The sequence below is a fragment of the Piliocolobus tephrosceles genome, chromosome 10 (assembly GCF_002776525.5).
Source record: "Piliocolobus tephrosceles isolate RC106 chromosome 10, ASM277652v3, whole genome shotgun sequence".
Lineage (NCBI taxonomy): Eukaryota > Metazoa > Chordata > Mammalia > Primates > Cercopithecidae > Piliocolobus > Piliocolobus tephrosceles.
The window spans coordinates 116,501,137-116,520,477 of NC_045443.1; the positions used below are offsets into that span (position 1 = coordinate 116,501,137).

At 39.0% G+C, this 19,341-nt stretch overlaps 1 pseudogene across 1 annotated transcript; it reads right to left on the reverse strand.

Moving 5' to 3' along the window:
• Window positions 1-6: 6 nt before the first annotated feature.
• Window positions 7-836, reverse strand: LOC111542620 (annotated as a pseudogene). Its single transcript, XR_002731616.1, has one exon. The product of XR_002731616.1 is annotated as a 60S ribosomal protein L6 pseudogene (transcript).
• Window positions 837-19,341: the final 18,505 nt, after the last annotated feature.

Here is a 19,341-nt window from a genome sequence, read left to right on the forward strand (position 1 = left end):
GTCAGGGCAAACACAGATCGCAGGTAGCCCTGGAGCTGAGGAACAGCTTTGATTTTTGGTAGAATTTGTGAGTCCACAGCTTTCTGATCAATCTTGCGCTGCTCTGTAATCTCGTATTTCTCTTTCTCTGTGTGGAAGATCTCACCTTCCTGGTGTCTGGGCTTCCGCAGCTGCTGCTTCTTGAAGTAAGCATCAGTAAGATGTTTTGGGATTTTGACATTGCTGATATCGATTTTGGTTGAGGTGGCAATGACAAATTTCTGGTGTGTTCTTCGTAGAGGAACTCAATTGAGGACCAGAGGTCCAGTCACAAGTAACAAGCCACTAGCCAGCTGCTTCAGGAAAACCACCCTCTTGCCCCTGTGGCGTCCAGTGAGGATGATCAGAATGGTCCCGGGGGTAATGCTGGCTCGCAGTTTTCTCACGTGCTGACTGAAGGGTTTTTTGCCATGGCTTTCGAGGCACATCTTCAGTAGGATAATATCTAGGCATTTTGCGAAGTTTAACCACCCGGGTACCGCCGTTCTTGTCACCACCAACTGGTTTTGTAAGAGTTGCAAGAACCTTCTTCTTTTTCTTTTCAACCTTGGATTTAGTGGCTGAGTACTTCCTCTTGTACATGGCCTTTCTGGAATACATGGCAGATCGGGAATACCTGCCAATTCCTCTGACAAGGACAGGGTTGCGGCTGCAATGGGACTTCCCCTTCTTGGGCTTCTTAGCCTTGAGATTACCCTTTTTCACCTTGCCACCAGCATCAGCCTTCTTGGCTTCGGGTTTCTTCTCTTTAGTATCTGGCTTCTCAACTTTTTCACCCGCCATCTTGCAAGATGGGAAAGAGCAATAATGCCTGTTTTAATATGTTTATAATGTTGCTCAAGTCTTCTATTTGTTGGTATTCTGCCTAGTTTTTCTATCCATTATTAAAAGCAAGTTATTAAAGTCATTTTTGTTGATTTGTCTGTTTCTTTCCTCATTTCTATCAGTTTTCGTTTCACATATTTTGGTGTTCTGTTGTTTGGTGCCTATATAGTTGTTATATCTTCTTGATGGATTGACTCTTTTATCATCACAAAAATTTCCCTTTATCTCTAGTGACATATTTTGTTTTAAAGTCTATTTTGTTTGATATTAGTATAGACACTCTAGTTTTCTTGTGGTTTTTATTTGCATGATATATCTTTCCCATTTTTTTACTTTCAATTAATTTGTATGTTTTAATCTAAAGTATGTCTCTTAAAGACAACATATAGTTGGATCTTGTTTTCCATCTGGTTTGACAGTCTCTGTCTATTGATTGGATTTCTTAATCTATTTACATTTAATGTTCTCGTTGATATAGTTGAATTTATGTCTGTCATTTTACTGTTTGTATTCTAAATATTTCATGTCTTTTGTTTCTCCTGTCTTACTGCTTTCTTTTGCATTAAGTGAATATTTTCTAATGTAGCATTTTAATTTATTTAATGATTTTTTTCTTTCCAACTTTTATTTTAAGTTCAGGGGTTACATATGCAGATTTGTTACATGGGTAAATTACATGTTGTGGGGGTTAGGTGTACAGATTATTTCATCACTCAGGTAATAAGCATACTATCCAATAGATAGTTTTCTGGTCTGCACCCTTTTTTTATCCTCCACCCTCAAGTAGGCCCCAGTATCTATTCTTCCCTTTTTTGTGTTACTGTGTACTCAATGATTAGCTCCAATTTATACATGAAAACATGTGGTGTCTGGTTTTCTGTCCCTGTGTGAATTTACCTAAGATAATGGACTACAGCTCCATCCATGTTGCTGCAAAGGACATGATTTCATTCTTTTTCATGACTGCATGATATTCCATGGTATATATGTATCACATTTTCTTTATGCAATCCACTGTTGATGGGCATTTAGGTTGATTCCAGGTCTTTATTATTGTGAATAGTGGTGTGGACTGGGCACGGTGGCTCATGCCTATAATCCTAGCACTTTGGGAGGCCAAGGCGGGTGGATCACCTAAGGTCAGGGGTTCGAGACGAACCTGGCCAACATGGCGAAATCCTGTCTTTACTAAAAATGCAAAAATTGGCTGGGCATGATGGTGCATGCCTGTAATCTCAGCTACTTGGGAGGCTGAGGCAGGAGAATTGCTTGAACCCAGGAGGTGGAGGTTAGAGTGAGCCGAGATTGTGCCACTGTACTCCAGCCTGGGTGTCAGAGGGAGACTCCATCTCAAAAAAAAAAAAATAGTGCTGTGATTAATATATATGTGCGTGTGTTTTTATGGTAGAATAATTTATATTCTTTTGGGTATGTTCCCAGAATGGGATTGCTGGGTAAAATGGTAGTTCCATTTTTAAGTTCTTTGAGAAATCTACAAACTGCTTTCCACAATGGCTGAATTAATTTACATTCCCACCAGCAGTGTGGAAGCTTTTCTTCTTTCCACAACCTTACCAGCATCTGTTATTTTTCACTTTTTAGTAATAGCCATTCTGACTGGTGAGAGATGGTATCTCATGGTGGTTTTGATTTGCATTTCTCTAATGATTAGGATGTTGAACATTTTTTCATATGTTTGTCGGCCACATGTATGTCTTCTTTTGAGAAGTATATATTCATGTTTTTGCCTATTTTTAAACGGGGTTGTTTGGTTTTTGCTTGTTAATTTAAGTTCCTTTGAGATTCCAGACATTAGACCTATGTCAGATGCACAGTTTGCAAATATTTTCTTTCATACTGTAGGTTGTCTGTTTATTCTGTTTATAGTTTCTTTTGCTGTGCAGAAGTTCTTTAGTGTAATTATTTCCCACTTGTCAATATTTTTTTTCAATTTATTTTGGAGTCTTCATCACGAAATCTTTGCCAGGGTCTATGTCCAGAAAGATATTTACTAGGTTTTCTTCTAGGGTTTTTATAGTTTTAGGTTTCACATTTAAGTATTTAATTTACCTTGAGTTGATTTTTGTATATAGTGAAAGGAAGGCATCCATCTCAATCTTCTGCATATGGCTAACCAGGTAACCCACACCATTTATTGCATAGGAAATCCTTTCCCATTGCCTGTTACTGTTGACTTTGCTGAAAATCAGATGGTTATGGGTGTGAAGCTTTATTTCTGGGTTCTCTATTCTGTTCCATTGGCCTATGTGTCTGTTTTTGTAGCAGTACTATGCTGTTTTGGTTATTGTAGCATTATAGTATAGTTTGAAGTCAGATATTGTGATGCCTCTGGTTTTGTTCTTTTTGCTTAGGATTGCTGTGGCTATTCAAGCTCTTTTTTGGTGTCATGTGAATTTTATAATAGTTTTTCCTAATTCTGTGAAAAATGTCATTGGTAGTTTGGTAGTTTGATAGGAATAACATTAAAGCTGTAATTGCTTTGGACAGTATAGCCATTTTAACAATATTGATTCTTCCTATCCATGAGCATGGAATGTTTTCCCATTTGTTTGTGTCATCTCTGATTTATTTCAGCAGTGTTTTGTAATTCTCATTGTAGAGATGATTCACCTCCCTGATTAGCTGTACTACACCTAGGTATTGTGTGTGGGTAGGTATGTGTGTTTGTGTGTGTGTATGTGTTGCTACTGTGAATGTGATTGCAATCTTGATTTGCTCTCAGCTTGCAAGTTGTTGGTGTGTAGGAATACTACTAATTTTTATACATTGCTTTTGTTTTTTGGTTTTTTTTTTATCCCCTTAAGCATTTATCCTTTGTGTTACAAACATTCCAATTAAACTCTTTTAAAGTGTACAATTAAGTTATTATTGGCTATAGTCACCCTGTTGTGCTATCAAATAGTAGGTCTTATTCATTCCATTTCTTTGTATCTATTCATCATCCTTACATCTCCACCTCCCTGAGCCCCACTCTCCTTCCCAGCCTCTGGTAATCATCCTTCTACTCTCTATGTCTATAAGTTCAATTGATTTGATTTTTAGATCCCACAAATAAGTGTGAACATGCAATTTGTCCTTCTGTGTCTGGCTTATTTCACTTAACATAACAATCTCCAGTTCTATCCATGTTGTTGCAAATGACTGGATCTCATTCTTTTTTTATGCCTCAATAATATTCCGTTACATGTATATACCACATTGTCTTTATCCATTTATCTGCTGATAAACACTAAGATTGCTTCCCAATCTTAGCTATTGTAAACAGCACTTCAACAAACATGGGAGTGCAGATATCTTTTCGATATATGGATTTCCTTTCTTTTGGTTATATACCCAGCAGTGAGACTGCTGGATCATATGGTAGACTAATTTTTAGTTTTTTGAGGAACTTTTAAACTGTTCACCATAGTGGTTGTACTAATTTACGTTCCCATCTACAGTGTAAAAGGGTTCCCTTCTCTCCACATTGTTGCTGGCATTTTGTTATTGCCTGTTTTTTTTTTTTTTTTTTTTTTTGGATATGAGTCATTTTAACTGAGATGAGATGATATCTCATTGTCGTTTTGATTTGCATTTCTCTGATGATCAATGGTGTTGAGCACCTTTTCATATGTGTGTTTGTCATTTGTACATCTTGTTTTAAGAAATGTCTATTCAAATATTTTGCCCGTGTTTTGATCAGAGTATTATATTTTTTCTTATAAAGTTGTTAGAGCTCCTTATATTGTCTGGTTATGAATCCCTTGTCAGATGTGTAGTTTGTAAATATTTTCTCCCATTCTGTGGGTTGTCTCTTCACTTTGTTCATTGTATTCTTTGCTGTGCAGAAGGGTTTTAGCTTGACGTGATGCCATTTGTCCATTTTTGCTTTGATTGCCTGTGCTTGTGGGGTATTGCTCAGGAAATTTTTACCCAACCTAATGTCCTGGAGATTTTTCCCAATGTTTTCTTGTAGTAGCTTCATAGTTTGAGGTCTCAGATTTAAGTCTTTAATTCCTTTTTATTTGATTTTTATATGGCAAGAGACAGGGGTCTAGTTTCATTCTTCTGCATATGGATATCCAGTTTTCCAGCACCATTTATTGGAAAGACTGTCTTTTCCCCAGTGTACGTTCCTGGCACCTTTGTTGAAAATGAGCTTGCTATAGGCTTGTGAATTTGTTTCTAGGTTCTCTATTCTGTTTCATCAGTCTATGTGTCTGTTTTTATGGCAGTATCATGCTGTTTTGTTTACTATAGCTCTGTAGTATAATTTGAAGTTAGGTAATGTGATTTCTCCAGTTTTGTTGTTTTTGTTTAGGATAGCTTTTACTATTCTGGTTCCATATAAATTTTAGGATTGTTTTCTCTATTTCCGTGAAGTACTTCCTCCTCCTCTATGTTTTGGAATAGTTTGAGTAGGTTTGGCATTAGTTCTTCTTTAAATGTTTGGTAGAATTCAGCAGTGAAGCCATCAGGTCTCAGGCTTTTCTTTTGTAGGAGATTTTTATTATGGTTTCAATCTCATTACTTGTTATTGGTGTGTTCACGTTTTGGATTTCTTCCTGGTTCAATCTTGAGAGGTTGTATGTGTCTAGGAGTTTGTCCTTTTCTTCTAGATTTTTCAATTTATTGGCATATAGTTTCTCATAGTAGCTATTAATGATCCTTTGAATTTCTGTAGTATCAATTGTAATGCCTCTTTTTTATTTCTGATTTTATTTATTTGCATCTTCTCTCTTTTTTCTTAGTCTGGCTAAAGGTTTGTCAATTTTGTTTAACTTTTCAAAAAACCAACTGTACATTGATTTTGTATCCTGAAACTTTGGCAAAGTTGTTTATCAGATCTATGAACTTTTGGACAGGGGCTATAGGGTTTTCTAGGAATAAAATCATACAGTCTTTGAAGAAAGATAATTTGCCTTCCTCTCTTCCTATTTGGATGCCTTTTATTTCTTTCTTTTGCGTGATTGCTCTGGCTAGGACTTCCAATATTATGTTGAATAGAAGTGGTAAGAATAGGTATCTTTGTCTTGTTCTAGTTCTTTAGGGGAATGCTTCCGGCATTGGCCTGTTCAATTTGATGTTTGCTGTGGGGTTTTCATAGATGGCTTCATTTTTTGAGGTACATTCCTTCACTGCCTCATGTGTTGAGAGTTTTTAACACGAAGAGATATTGAATTTCATCAAAAACCTTTTCTGTCCGGGTGTAGTGACTTATGCCTATAATCTCAGGACTTTTAGACAAAGGCTAGCGTATTGCTTGAGCCCAGGAGTTCAAAACCAGCCTGAGCAACATGGTAAACCACCTTCTTTACCAAAAAAGCAAAACAAAAAACAAAAACCCAACAAACTAGAAACAAAAATTAACTGGATGTGGCGATATGTACCTATAGTCTCAGCTACTCAGGAGGCTGACGTGGGAAGATGGTTTGAGCCTGGGGGGTGGAGGTTGCAGTGAGCTGAGATCATGCCACTACACTCCAGGCTGGGCAACAGAGAGAGACCCTGTCTCAGAAAAAAAAAATATTAATAAGTAAAAGGATTTTCTGTGTCTATTGAGAAGATCATGTGAGTTTTTTCTTGTTGTTCTGTTTGTGTGATGAATCACATTTATTGATTTGTGTATGTTGAGCCAACCTTGCATCCCAGGAATAAAACCTACTTGATCATGGTGGATTAGCATGTTCATGTGCTGCTGGAGATTCAGTTTGCTAGTATTTTGTTGAGAATTTTTGCATCTGTGTTCAACAGGGATATTGGCATGAAGATTTTTTGTTTTGTCTCTGCCAGGTTTTGGTATTAGAAGGACACTGGCCTCATTAAATGAGTTAGGGAGGAGTCCTTCTCAATTTTTGGGATAGTTTTGGTAGGATTGGTATCAGTCCTTCTTTGTATGTCTGTGAATTTGTCTGGTCCAAGGCTTTTATTCACTGGTAGGCATTTTAGTACTTGTTCAGTTTTTTTAACTGATTTTTGGTGTGTTCAGGGATTCCGTTTCTTCTTCTTTCAATCTGGAATGTTGGATATTTCCAGGAATTTATTTACTTCTGGGTTTTCTAGTTTGTGTGCATAGAGATGTTCATAATAGTTTTTGAGGGGTATTTGTATTTCTGAGGGACTGGTGGTAATGTCCCCTTTGTTATTTCTGATTGTGTTTATTTGGATCTTCTCTCTTTTTTTCCTCATTAGTCTAGCTAGAATCTATCAATCTTATTTGTGCCCTTTTGCTTTTCAAAGGCAGTTCCAATTTTACTATTCTGCCATCTTTATGGAGAGAACTCACTACCATGGTTTTGTATTTGTTTTCTCTCACATTTGTATATGTAGTAAGTCCTTTTACAGGTAGACTCCAGTAATGTCCTACTTCCTTTAATAAGGGTGGCGAGTCCTTCTCATTTGGGAAACCACTATTACCTTCGTGAACTGGTTGGGGTTCTAAGTCCTGCATGTTTTCTGACCAAGACACAGGTGTTATTGTTATCAATTCTCAGCTACCTGGTGGATAATCACTTTCACAGATAGGGATTGAAATTGTGACTAAAATGACATTTCAGTATTTTGGTATTTATTTTATATGGTACTGAAGTACTGGCATTTTATTTTTTTAAATATGAGGTCGAGTTGCCATTGTCTTTACTATTTTATTTTCTTATCTTTTATTTTAAGTTCAGGGACACAAGAGCAAGTTTGTTACATAGATAAACTAGTATCATGGGGATTTGTTGTAAAGATTATTTTATCACCCAGGTATTAAGCCTAGTACCCATTAGTTATTTCTCCTGATCATCTTCCTCCTCCTACTCTTCACCCTCCAAAGGCCCCATTGTGTGTTATTCCTCTCTATGTGATGAAAGATAACGTAATTGAAGTGTGTAAGTCTTAAACCTATAATCACCTCCCAGATGAAGTTATACAACATTTGCAGTACCCTAAGAGACCCCTTCATACTTCTTCCCAGCTAATGTTCCATCTCCAGAGGTGATCAGTTCTAACTTCTAACACTATAGATTCATTTTGCCTGTTTTTGAACTTCACATAAAATCCTGAAGCAACAGTTCATCCCTTTTTATTGCTGTATGGTTTTTTATTGTATGGATGTTCCACAGTTTATTTATGCATTCTTCCATTGGTGGACACCTGGGTTGTTTACAGCTTTTTACTATTATAAACAAAGCATGCACACAAGTCTTTGTGTGAACATATGTTTTCATTTCTCTTGGATAACGTATTAGTCCATTTGCACACTGCTAATAAGACATTTTGATAATTGGTAATTTATAAAGGAAAGAGGTTTAATTGACTCACAGTTCCACATGGCTGGGAGGCCTCATAATCATGGTGGAAGGCAAATGAGGAACAAAGTCATGTCTTACATGGCAGCAGGAAGAGAGCTTGTGCAGGTGAACTCCCATTTATAAAACCATCAGATCTCAACAGACTTATCACTACCATAAGAACAATTTGGGGGAGACTGCCCCCATGATTCAGTGATCTCCACCTATTGGGAGGCCAAGACAGGTGGACCACCTGAGGTCAGGGGTTTGAGACAAGCCTGGCCAACATGGTGAAACCCCATCTCTACAAAAAATACAAAAAAAAAAAAAAAAAAAAAAAAAAAGCCAGGCATGGTGACAGGTGCCTGTAATCCCAGCTAGTTGGGAGACTGAGGCAGGAGAATCGCTTGAACCTGGAAGGCAGAGGTTGCGGTGAGCTGAGATCGCACCATTGTACTCTAGCCTGGGCAACAAGAGTGAAACTCCATTTCAAAAAACAAACAAACAAACAAACAATTATCTTCACCTAGCCCTGCCCTTGACATGTGGGAATTACTATAATTCAAGGTGAGATATGGATGGGGACACAGCCAAACCACATCAGAAAACCTCCTAGGAATGAGTTTCTTTGGGTTATAGGGTAGATATGCGTTCAAGTTTATAAGATACTTCCAGATTTTTTTTCTCAAAATGATCGTACACTTTATATCCCCATTTGGAATGATTGAGTACTTGGCTGCTCCACATCCTAGCCGATATTATGTTGTCTGGTTTTTAGTATGCCATTTTGATGGACACAGTGTTTTCTCATTGTGATTTTAATTTGTATTTCCTTGATGACTAATGTCATTGGGTACATTTTCCTGTGCTAACTGATTATTTGTATATCTTTTTTTTGTGGACTGTCTGTTCAAGATTTTTGACCATTTTAATTGGATTATTTTTTATTATTGAGTTATAGGACTTTCTTTTATATTCTGGATATAAGTACTTTTTTAGACACATTTATGGTGACTATTTTCTCTCAATTAGGGGTTTCCCTATTGATTTTCTTAATGGTATCTTTTTAATGAGCTGCAGCTTTAAATTTTTATGACATCCAATTTATGAATTTAAAAAAATATGGTTAGTGCCATGAGACAATACATTTTTGTTGTTTTTATTGCCCAGTATGTGGTACTTCATCGTAGCTACCCTAGAAAACTCATACATTGGTCTTTTGCTCTTTTGTGAAATTTTAAAATCAGCTTGTCAATGTCTTCTGTCTGGGATATTGATTTGAATTCCATTCAATCCGAGGAAGATGGGCATTTTGAAAATATTGGGTCTTCTGATTCATGAACATGGTATATTATTCCATTTATTCAAGTCTTCTTTAATTTCTCTCAGCATCCTTTTTTAGTTTTCAGTGTACAAGTCTTGCACATTTTAAATTAAATTTATTTCTAATTATCATGTCAGCAAAGATATTTTTCAGCAAAGACAGATATAATAATTAGAAATGCATTTAATTTAAAATGTGCAAGACCTGTATATTTATATACTTTAATAAATTCCATTTCTTCTTTGTTTTCCAATTGTTTGTTGCTAATAGAAATAAAATTTATGTTTATTATATGTTGACATGGATCTTGTGATCTTGCTAAATTCATTTATTCTAGTAGAGTTTTTTGGATTAATTCATTAGGATTTTCTACACATACAAGCATGTTGTCTGTCATGGTTGACATTTGTATAAAATAATTTGCGGTAGGATATAGCAGACTCCCTCTATGACCTTGGTCAGACATCTAATCTCACTGAACTTTGGGGGACCTCACTTATAGAGGGAAGTTGTTATATAGACTTGTCTTTGAGGTTCCTTTTAGATCTAAAATGATAGGTGACTGGGTTCTACCATTTGCTTATTCTGTAACCCTCAGCAAAACACTACACCTCTCTGAGGCTCAGCTTGCTCATTTGTAAAGTGGGCATAATCATAGTAAAATATCTGTGTCATAAAGTAGTTATGAGTCTTATGCTTCCACAAATAAAGACAGCTTGGGCTAGGGAAGTTTTGTAAAGGCCAACCCAAGCATGTGGAGACACCATCATCAAGTGTATCCTGAGATGTGTGTATGTGTGTGCATATGAGTGTGTATGTGACTTCCCTAAATCCTCCAGTTCTCAAAATGAAGTATGCCTTGGACTCCCTGGAGGAGCTTGTAAAAATACAGTTTCTTGGGCTCCACACCCATAGGTCTGACTCATAGCCCTAGAAGGACCCAAGAACCTTATCTTGAACAGTCTCAAGTCATTTTAATACACTGAGTCCCATGTGACTTACACTTCCACATGGCTGGGGAGGCCTCAGAATCATAGCAGGAGGTGAAAAGCACTTCTTACATGGCGACAGCAAGAGAAAATGAAGAAGATGCAAAAGCGTGAGCCCCTGATTAAACCATCAGATCTTGAGAGATTTATTCACTATCACAAGAACAGTATGGGAGAAACCACCCCCATGATTCAAATTATCTCCCACCAGGTCCCTCCCAGAACACGTGGGAATTATGGGAGTACAGTTGAAGATGAGATTTGGGTGGAGATACAGAGGCAAACCATATCATCGGGTAAATATTTAAGTCTCCACTCCTTATGTTTTTCTCTCTCATTCTGTATATCTCTTGTTTTGTCTCTCTGTGTTTCTATCACTCTCTGTGTTGGTCCCTTTTTTTGTCTGTCTGTCTTTCATGTGCAATGTACTCTGTCTCTCTCATCTGTCTCTATACTTGTGTCATCTCTCTGGTTGATGTCTCTGAAACACTGCCTCGCAACATCTCTCTCATTTCTTCTTTTTCTCAAGTTTGTTCCTGTGTGCTGTGGTCTCTACCCGGGCTCTCTTGGCCTGACTCTGAGGTCCCTTGCCTTTCTCTGGTCTTGCCCTGCTATGCATCTCTCTGTACATCTGAGCCTGTATGTGGTGATGCATAAGTCTCTGTTATTCTCTATCTTCAGTCCTTTTCTTTTTCTCTCTTGTAAATCCTCACCTCTCTCCCACCCAGCCCTGCAACTCTGCAGTTTTTCCTGTGAAATACAAGAAGAGTCTCCTGTGGAGAAGCCTGGAATACCAGGTCAGACCCCCAGACTCCTGTAGACCTCAGAATGTTTAGCTCTAATCAAGAGCCCCCATTGGAGTCTGACCCACTCTCCTGTAGGGCTTATCTGGGGCCCTCAGCCTCCTGTGCTGCCAGAGATAAGGTGCCCTTGGTGGCAGAGATGACTTGGGCATGACCCTCAACAGACTAGATAAAAAGCACAGGCTCCAAGATCCTGGAGAGACCCCATCCCTCAGGTGGAAAACTGACCTTTCTATTATTGACCCTAAGTGTCTCAGAGTGTACTCTGGGGGTTTATGACCCATTTAAATAGTCCTCAGAAAGATCAGACTAACTTCTTTCTTTGAGCTAATATTGTTAATTCATCATTAATTAAATATTTGATTTACCCAATATTTGCTGGACACACTATGAACCAAATTCTGTTCTGAGAATGTAGCAGTGAAGATTTTAAAATGCAATATTATAAATCTCAACACTCATAATAACTATCGTGCCATGCATTGAGTACCTACTATGTTCTAGGAGCTTCATTTATAGAAGAAACTTTATACCAGAATTCCTTGCGGGGAGAGAACTGCCCCTTTACTGGAAAATACTTTAATAATCTGCATGTAATCATTTTAGTGATAAATTAATTATAGCTATTAAAACAGTGGATACTTAACTCCCAATATTCAGGGGTGATATTTAAATGTTTAATAAATAGTAACCTACTGCCATTGACCAATGAAAACATTTGCCCCACTTCTCAGTTCTCTTCCAATTATTTGAATAAACATCAAATTTTTCAATCATTTATTCACTCATGAAATCAGTCAGTTATTCTTTCTTCCAGATATTGTTAAGGGACTCCTGGGTATCAGCACTGTGTTAGGAACTGGGGATGTAATTAAAAGGACATGGTAAGGAACTCAGAGGAGGAAGATAGAGAAAGATACTGACTGAGTTCATGGAACATGACAAAGGAAAGGTTCAAGAGTGCACACCTGGGTGTCTAACTTAGAAGAATCAGGAAAGACTTTCTGGAGGAAGGGACATTAATGCTGAGACCTAAGAGGTGAACAGGGGTTAATTTGATGAGGTCTGTTTCTTATCAGTTTTGTTTATTCCATAGGATAGAGCCTGAACGTAGTAGGGATTCACTAAATCAACAGATGAATAAAACGCAATGATTTTGAAAGCAGTTCTCTGGTTGAGTGGTAATTGACTAGGAAAGCTATAATGAAGATGTATTATCTTTTTCAGAAACAGTACTATTAGCATGTCCTTTGTCAATGCCTGCACCCAGCACCTGACCAAGAATCAAATGCAGTTTTCTCCACTCAAAATTCAGGTAATGTCAAAGCTTTCAGCAAATTGTTTTCCTACTTACTAGCCCCAGACCAAGGGGACAAATAAGAGCCCAGGAAAATAGGCTTAGGAGGCAAAAATAGGTGAGAGAGAATATTAAGTCCGAGGTTTTCAAACTCATGCCTGTTGGAGGCCATGCTGATTTGTGTTCCTAGAGCTTCTGTTCTTTTAGAAAAAAACAAAAGTCTGAATTTTCATGTAAAATTTTCTAATTTTTATGTTAGAATCTAATTTTAAAAAATCTTGCACGTAGCAAATCAGATATCTATGGCTATATTTGGCTGTTGTTCCAGATTTAGAAGTTATTTCCTACAAATGAGGAAGGAATGAAAGGGACTTTTATATTTACTATGCAGCCATGTTGCTTTGAACATTGTACTACATGTTCTATGGATCTTCATCATGAATATTCATTGCATGAATATTCCTGTTATCTGATTTAATTATTGCAACAACCACCTGGGACAGTTATCATAATGCCTGTTGAGGAAGATTACCAAGTTAAGTCTGCAGGGATTCAATATTAACCATGAGGAACTTAGTATTCAAACAGAATTAGAAGTAAACTAAGAAGAGGAGAATGGTTTTGAATTAGAGACCTGGTATTATAAGACTCTCAGGTGGAAAGAGCCTTGAATAACCAGACAATTGTCTAGAAACCATCCTTTTGTTGGTTGGGCATCTTTTTTAATTGCCTTAAATACCACTGCTCTTTTCTGCAACTTTCTTGCCTAGAGAGTTTTAGCATCCTGGGATAGGAACTTGTCTCCCCTGTTATGTAAAATGAATGTAACTCATAAAGTGATTCACTATTAATTAATGTCGTGTCTGTGTTATTTTAGATCCACCTGGCTGAGCAACACTACTATACTGTCAGTTTCTGTTCTCTTGATGTCTCTGAAAGAGTTAAATCGTTTGATTTAATTGTCTGTAGGAGTTCCATTTTATAAAAGAAGACGGTCAAAAAACACTTTCCTTAACCACAGACTTCTGTCATTTTTGCCACTGAAGTGAGCATCCTCTAACACTAGTGTATCAGGAATTCCTCTATCAATGAGGATTTCGCCAGATGGGCTCCGAGGCCCCTAGGAGTATCTCCAAGTGGGATTTAACCAAGTTGCGGATCTGCAGATCACCCCTGTGGAGGTGTTGTCTATTCTAAGATCTGAACCCCGTGAACAATCTGATAAAAACATTTAACTATTAACATCCCAGAGGCATTGGGCAGTCAGAAACTGACCTCCCTCGTTGCTTAGCAGAATGAATCTCAAATGCCGGTGTGCATTAAACCATCAGGTTGCTTTTTAGATGGCAGATTCCTGATCCCGGTACCTAGAGAGTCTGATTCACTGGGAGTGTTTGTTATAGTAAAAAGCTAAGCATGAGGCCCAATAATAACATGGCTTAGAAAACAAAGAAGTTTTTTATTCTGCATGCACAATAATCTAAAGAGAGGTTTCCTTATTGGTGGCATCTGTTTCATGTGATGTGGCAGAGTAAGGAGGGCCACATATTATTTGACAATCCTCTCATTGAGAAATGAGGTTGCTGTCCCCTCCCCTTGAATCTGGGCAGGCTCTGTGACTGCTTTAACCATGAGAATGTTGTAGAAGTGACACTGTGCCAGTTCCTGGGCCCAGGATTTAAGAGACGGTAGGCTTCCACTTCTTTGATCTTGTAATACTCACTCTTAGAATGCAGCAGCCATGCTGTGTGGAAGCCCAACACCCTGTGCAGAGGCACATGTGGAGAAGAGGTGGAGTTTCTAGCTGTCAGCCCTAGATGAGCTCAGTTTGCCAAATACATGCAAGGGTTTAATTACCTCAGAGGCACTGGGCAGTCAGAAACTGACCCCCTTATTACTTACCAGAGTTACTTTGGAAGTGGATCCTCCTGCCCCAGTTAGGCCTTCCCACCTGGTGCCATCCTCATCAATCTCTGCCCAAATTGTACATTCACAGGTCCAGTAAATGACTGTTATTTAAAGTGACTGAGGTGTAGGGTGGTTTATTAGGCAGCTGTAGATAACTAAATCACATAGGCATTCAAAGACCCGGGTTTCCTTCCTCTTGAGACACACCCCCCCCCCCCCTCTCAACAAACATTTCTTAGTCAAGATTAGTTATCGTTTACTTAGTCAAGGTTAGGTTACAACCATATTCAGATTCTAGGCAATGGGAGAGCGTAGACAGACCATACATATTTCTTATCCAGCTTGCTTAGGCCTGGCACGCATTACTTTTGTTCGCATTTCATTAGAGGACTTGTCACATGGCTGCATTCAATCGCAAAGAGGACAGGGAAATGCAATCTCTAGACATGCAGCCATGTTCTAGCCATGAAGAGGGGAGGGAAGAATGGGTGCTGCTGGAAGTCTAGCCGTCACCATCATACTGAGTCTGGAGCAAAGAACAGAGATCTGCATTTTGGCAACCCCCCAGGAGATTTTGATATAGGTGATACAAGCATAGCTGCGAAAAGTATGAGTTTTGAAGTCAGTCATATCTCAGCTTAAAACTAAATTCTATTATTTACCAGCTGGGTGGCACCTGAGAGTTTTAGGTTTCTTTGTGTATATAAAAATGCAGAAAATAGTAGTAATTCCTACTTCAGGAGGTAGTTGTGCTGATTTGATAATGGCCTGCATGAAAAGTGCTAGCACAGAAGACTTGGCACAAAACTAGATATAAAAATAAAAATGAGAAAAAGAAAAAAGAAAGGTTGTATTATTAACTGAATCAAGAGTTCCATTCTATCTTTTAAAACCACCAATGTATTCAGTCATTATACTTAAAATATTCCTCTTCACCCTCACATCAATGCTAGTCTTATCCCCAATTTACAGATGAGAAAACTGAGACTCAGAGAAGTTAAGGAAGTAGACCAAAAACATCATTGGTAAGCACTGGTGTCAAAATGTGAGCTAAGATCATTACTGGTGGTGTTTGATTACAAATGCTGTATTAAAAATAAGTCAACAGAAGTAAAAGAATGGTTTGGGGGCAAAGAAGTAACGTATCAGACTTTGTTATACACAGGGGAATCTGGGAATGTGGCCATGAGATATGTGGAATGGGGAAAAATCTGAAGGCAGAAGGAGCAGCTTAGGAATAGGGTTTCTGAACACGGATAATTAGAGCAAAGGCTAAGTGAATATCTGTCTTCCTGCTGCAGTGATTTACCTGCACAGAGGCAAACCTAGAAATAGCAGCCCCATTCCTCACTTGAGGAGTTCCCTGCCAAACTGACCACCCAGTGCTTTCACTCGTGGGGGATATGACTGAAAATGTTTTTAGCCTTGGTTCCAGACACTAGAGACAGTTTTTCTGTGCCTCAGTTTATCCACTTGGAAAATGGAAATTCAATGCCGATGATGGCTATTTCACAGAGATTCAGGAAGAAAATGCATGGACATAGACTTTTTAAAGTTACAGTCATCAACCTGATGTTAAGGTTTTACTGTACCTCGAGCAACACGCAATAGCAGAAAGCACTCATGTAAACTTCAGCTTCGTGATTGATTCTTTGTATCTTAATTTTGTAAATTTAAAATTTCAGATATTAAAGGATGAGGTAGTGGAGGGAGAGTTTCTTGTGTTGTTGTTTCCATGGTGACCAAGTTGCAGGCATTAACTGCTGACTGAAATACAGATACGTAAGAAAAAGACGGCAAAGTGGCCGGATATGGTGGCTCACGCCTATAAATCCCAGCACTTTGGGAGGCCAAGGTGGAAGGTTTGTTTGAGCACAGGAGTTCAAGACCCACTGCGGCAACATAGGGAGACCCTGTCTCAACAAAAAACCCTAAAAATTAGCCCTGTGTGATGGTGCATGCCCATGGTCCCAGCTTCTTGGGAGGCTGATGTGGGAGGATCACTTCACCTCAGGAGGTTGAGACTGCAGTGAGCTGGGATCATGCCACTGCATTGCAATCAGGGTGACAGAACAAGACCCTGTCTCTAAAATAAAAAATGGCAAAGTGCTTTGCACAGTGCTGGGAACATAGTAGACAATCACCACTTCTATTAAAGCAGCATAGACATAAAGGCTTGTCATGAAGAGCATCATGGGAAATTCTCCTCCCCTTTGGAATGTTTCAGCCTGAGTATTTTGAGATTTAAAATGTTTCTAAAGCTGGGAAACTTTAAGGGATAAGACTTGGACAAGAAGTCTAATTTGTGGATTTCCCCTTATTCTAAGCCAACTGCACCATGGGGCTTCACCTATCCCAGTTTCTTTGTGTCTGGTTTAAGATACCTTTGCCTACCTCAAGCTCAAGATATACTTCTATATAGTCTCTAGAAGTTTCATCACGTTTCCGTTCACATGGAGATCTACAATGCACCTGGAATTGATTTTGTATATAACATGAGGTAGAGACCAAGATTCAAATTTGTCCATGTGGATGGCCAATTGACCCAAAACCTTTCATTGAGAAAGCCATTGTTTCTTCATCAGTCTCCAATGTCACCTTTCTTATAAATCAAGTGTCCCTAGGTTGGGCACAGTGGCTCATGCCTGTAATCCCAGTACCTTGGGAGGCCGAGGTAGGAGGATTATTTGAGGCCAGGGGTTCGAGACCAGCCTAGGCAACATAAGGAGACCCCCATCTCTATAAAAAAATTAAATAATTAGCTGGGCTTGGTGGCATCTACCTGTAGTCCCAGCTACCTGGAAGGCTGAGGCAGGAGCATCACTTGAGCCTGGGAGGTCAAGGCTACAGTGAGCCATGATCACACCACTGCATTCTAGCCTGGGCAATAGAGCAAGACCCTGCCTCAAAAAAAAAAATAAAATAAAATAAAGTGTCTCTATGTGTGAGGGGTTTGATTCTGAGCTCTTTATGCTGTTCCGCTGGTCTATTTTTTTTTTTTTTTTTTCTGTATCAAAGCGTGCTCCTTTAATTACTCTGGCTTTATTATAACTCCTGATATCCAGTCATGAAAATCATCTGACTTTGTTCTTCTTTGTGATAATCTTGGCTTTTGATTTTCCACACATATTTCAGAATCACCTTGTAAATTTCCACTGAAACAAAAACTTGCTGGGGTTTTCATTCTGATTGCAGTGTCTATATCAATTTGGGGAGGATGGATGTCCTAACAGTATTGATTTTTTTTCACAGTAACCCTGTGCAGTAGGTTCTGTTGTTATCCCACTTGACAAATACATTCCTCCTGTGTAGCTGGGGCACAGGAATGTGAATGAATCCTGTGGTCTACCAAGGAAGAAGAGTGGGCATGGTTTGCCCCTCCTGGAAGATATATTTTATCATTGACTTTGTTTAGAATTATTGGCTCATGACAGTTATATAAAGCACACTGATTGTAGTCAGTATGATTACATTGCTTTTAAATTATTTTTCTGTTTTTTTTTTTTTTTTTTTTTTTTTGAGACAAGGTCCCATTCTGTCACTCAGGCTGAAGTGCAGTGGCACGATCATGGCTCACTGCTGCCTTGACCTCCTAGGCTCAGGTGATCCTACTGCCTCAGCCTCCTGAGTAGCTGGGAACCACAGGTGTGCACCACCATGCCTGGCTAATTTTTTAAGCATGTGTACGGATGGAGTCTCCTTATGTTGCCCAAGCTGGTCTTGAACTCCTGGGTTCAAGCAATCCTCCCACCTCAGCCTCCCAAAATTCTGGGATTACAGGCGTGAGCCACCGTGGCCAGCCCTTTTACATTTGTACTAATCATGCACCTGTCACTCTTTGCACTTGGGGCAGGCCGGTCCCACTGCCCTTAATGTGCCACAAACCTAATCTCACCAATTTGATTAACCAACGAAAGACATCAATCTGAAAGTGAGAAGTACACGTAGGTAAATACAAGTGATACCATTTTTGGGGGGGGGGTGAGCATAGTGGAAGACACACTCAGCTTTTCAGGGGGAGCAATGGCAAGGGAGTTGTGATATAAATTAGCCATAAATGGCCTCTGTATATTAACCCCAAGTTGGCCTCTGCATATTGGCTCTTGGTTGTTTATTTTTTCACTGTAGGCTGAGACCTATTAGGTAAAAAGCCCAAGAAACAAAATTCAAATTTTTGCACATCCAATTGTTTTAAAAATAGCCCAAACAGATTTCCAGTCATTTAGAGGCTATGCTGGAAAACCTCAGCTCTTAGCCATTGATAAGAAAGGGCCTTGTAGTTATGAGGCCCCAGGCCACTGCTGCCCTTTGGAGCTCTCTGACTCAGAGACCCCCTACTGTGCTAATGAGCCCCATCATCTAGACAAATAACCCTGCTGTCTGATCCCCTTTCTTCAAAGAGCCCCCTTGCCCTCCTCTCCTCTAGATGTCTCCTGCTGTGAGGACTTCACCTGTCATGCAGCCACATTCAAGCACTGCTCAATAATGCTTGTGGTGTATTACTGCCTCTGCTGGTCATATCTTTTTCCTTGATCAGCTTCGAAATGGAAACCCCTAGCAGAGGTGGTGTTTAAAACAGTTAAACTGTGGTGTCTGTAGCATAGCGGTAGCAGTTGTCCTTGCTGAAGTGTTGCAGGTTAGATTTCATTCCTGACAATACAGCAGTCCCCCTTTATCCTCGGGGGATATGTTCCAAGACCCCCAGTGGATTCCTGAAACCACAGATAGTACTGTACCTGATTGCTATCCATTGGAAGACGTTTCTGTTCATGTCTTCCACCCACAAATGTAATGCAGTTTCCGTCTTAACTAAGCACTTATCACGCACTGTAGCCATGACTTTTGCAGTCTAAGATACGATAGCAAAACTCGCATGAGT